The 2,603-nt window shown below is 36.8% G+C and overlaps 1 pseudogene across 1 annotated transcript; it reads left to right on the top strand.

The window, feature by feature from the left end:
- The first annotated feature begins 203 nt into the window (after positions 1-203).
- On the top strand, positions 204-2,361 carry LOC149529094 (bark storage protein B-like; annotated as a pseudogene). Its single transcript, XR_016358354.1, has 6 exons — positions 204-466; positions 1,037-1,104; positions 1,200-1,356; positions 1,477-1,700; positions 1,805-1,993; positions 2,185-2,361. The product of XR_016358354.1 is annotated as a bark storage protein B-like (transcript).
- The last annotated feature ends 242 nt before the right edge of the window (positions 2,362-2,603 follow it).

Raw genomic sequence — 2,603 nt, 5'->3', positions numbered from 1 at the left:
TCATCACATGAATATCTTTTACCATATGCTGTGTCTCTTTCTTTTCTTTGCATGTGCCACTTCATTAATAAGGTGCGCTTGTTAAACCATATTAATTAGAGATTCCTAGATTTTGTGGAAAATCGAGGGTATTCTTCCCTATAAATAGGAGTGGATGAAGAACTTGCCATTGCAAACCAGCTTTGTTAAGTCTTTATCGTACTAGTTGTTGTAGACTTCAATCTTGTCATGGCTTTCTGCAAGTTTTCTTCTGCATTATTTCTGTTTTCCTTGCTGTGCGTTGTCCTTCCTTTCCAGTCCTATGCTGAGATACCAAGAGAAATAGCTAAGAAGATCGAGCGTGTGATTAGAAGGGGAGAACATTATGGCCTTGTCGTTTCGTCTAGAGAGGAACTTACAGTTGTTCTTGACAAGAGCTCTGGAACGTTCCATCCAGACAGAGAATTACCCACCGTTGATATCTCTGGTAGTTTTTGCATACCCCATTAACTTCTCATTAATGTTCCCTTACTGAAATATAGATTTGATTTTCATCAGGTTTTTGTTAGTTAGCTTCTCAACTTCAAATACAAAGATAATATGGGTAATTGTCAGGACGTAGTTTTTGACTCAATCGATTGGTTGGTTCACGTCAACTTGAAATTTTATTTTCTATCAATTTGTGTGAGCTAGTCGTTATGTGTTGACCTGGTTTTGGTTTCCTACTTCAACTAGACTAAATGTGGTTATTTATAATTTCCACTATCAGCTTCAACTAGATAAATGTGGTTATTTATAATTTCTACTATAATTTGAAAATAAAACAAGTAATTATGGTTGGTGGCTATGGTGCAATTTATATGCACCCACACTAGTACTAAATAGTCTTAAGTCTTTAATATACAAATGAAATAAACTCAAAAAAGATACATATAGTAGATAGTGCCGTGTATAAAGTCTACATTTGACTTTTCAACTTTATATTTCTGCATTTTATATGTGGCAATGTTAGAGAATTCAGTTCTTACAGTAATGTTGGGCATTGATTGTGTTGCAGGGCGAAGGTTCCATGTGGGAGAAATTGGTGGGAGTAGGTGTCTTGTGGTGATGAGTGGTAGGGGGTTGGTGATATTCTTAGTTGCATCACAGATGTTGTAGTAGAAATTATGTAAATTATTTGTGTCGTAATAACTGATTAAAAATGTGTTGGCATATTGTAGGTGAATGCAGCACAGACAACACAGTTGCTGGTAACTCTGTTTCGGGTGAGGGTAGTAGTACAGTATGGGAGAGGAGCCAGCACAAACCCTAACAAACTCAACATCGATGACATGGCAATTCCTCATCAATTTGCACACACTGGCCTCATGTACTGGGAGGTGCTTACCCTAACCCTAATCTATCTTCTTCATTTGCCCTCATAAAAAGCTTGTACAGAAACTTACGTTTAAAATAATATTACTAGTTTTTGACTAATTTTGGGTGTCGGGTGAAATAAAAAATTTTGGGGTGATGATGAGAGATACGATCGTGACATTGCCAACCTCACGTTTTCTAATTATAATGTTGGAAAATCAAAAGAGCAAGTTGCAAATGAGCTTCAGAGTATTTATCCCCAGCGCGAAGAGGTTTTTACAACGAGAGGAAAGCCTGAAGAGGGAAGCCGCCAGTTTTGGTTGAATGTGAATAACTCTCTCTATAACACTGCACAACAGTTGGAGGTATTCTCTATTCACTATTCACTATTCACTACCAAATTCTGCTTTCAAATTCATTGATATGAATTGTGGGTATTCATTTGAATCTCTTGAATTTGGAAAAATAGGAAGTAGAGTTGGATAAGTGCATGTCAAAGGAAAAAGCGTTTGCGTGTCTGCAAGAGCAGCCGAGGGTGAAGAGGGTCGAGAGGGGAAGCAATTCAAACTTTTATGTGAAAAATGAAGCATATAGTAACTTCCTCCGTGACCAGCTCAATGTTCTCTACATTGACACTACAAGCGTCGCAATCGCGATGGTATTATATTGGACTGTTTAAACATTTGATTTCTAGACGAGTCAAAGTCCATTAGGCTTAATTTCTTAATTTCTTTATTAGTATATGATGTTTAACAATGATCGATTAAACGTTGATGCTTATAAGATATGATAGAATTGTTATGATTTTTCTATTGAAATGTTTAAGTAAATATGCAATATGTTGTGCAGGCATGTGAGAGTGAGAACAAGCCATATTTGGCAATGAGATCCATCACGAATTTGGCAGGAGGATCTGGTGATGGAAACGACATGACTGTAGTGAGGAGTTTATGGCCAAAGCATGCGGGTAAGGTAATCAACTAGATCTTCACCAGTTTTGCATCCGTTGATTGTTTGAAGACATGAAGCAGTGAAAATGATATGGAGTTCGGTACAAATGAAGAGTGTGGCTACTCGATCTAATATGTGTGTATGTACGTGCAATATATATGAGTGCATTTTAGCTGCTTCTGTGGTTATAGAAGTTATCTTATTGCCCTAAATATGAGTGGCCTGTTGTAAACACCTCGTTTGTTCTATAATCTACTATTTTCTTTTGGTGAAATTTTCAAGTGATGTTGTATATAGTACTGATATCCAAAAACCAA

The sequence above is a fragment of the Cupressus sempervirens genome, chromosome 11 (assembly GCF_028749045.1).
Source record: "Cupressus sempervirens isolate cs-2001-9-10 chromosome 11, ASM2874904v1, whole genome shotgun sequence".
Classification (NCBI taxonomy): Eukaryota; Viridiplantae; Streptophyta; class Pinopsida; order Cupressales; family Cupressaceae; genus Cupressus; species Cupressus sempervirens.
This window is presented reverse-complemented; position numbering and strand designations above follow the sequence as displayed.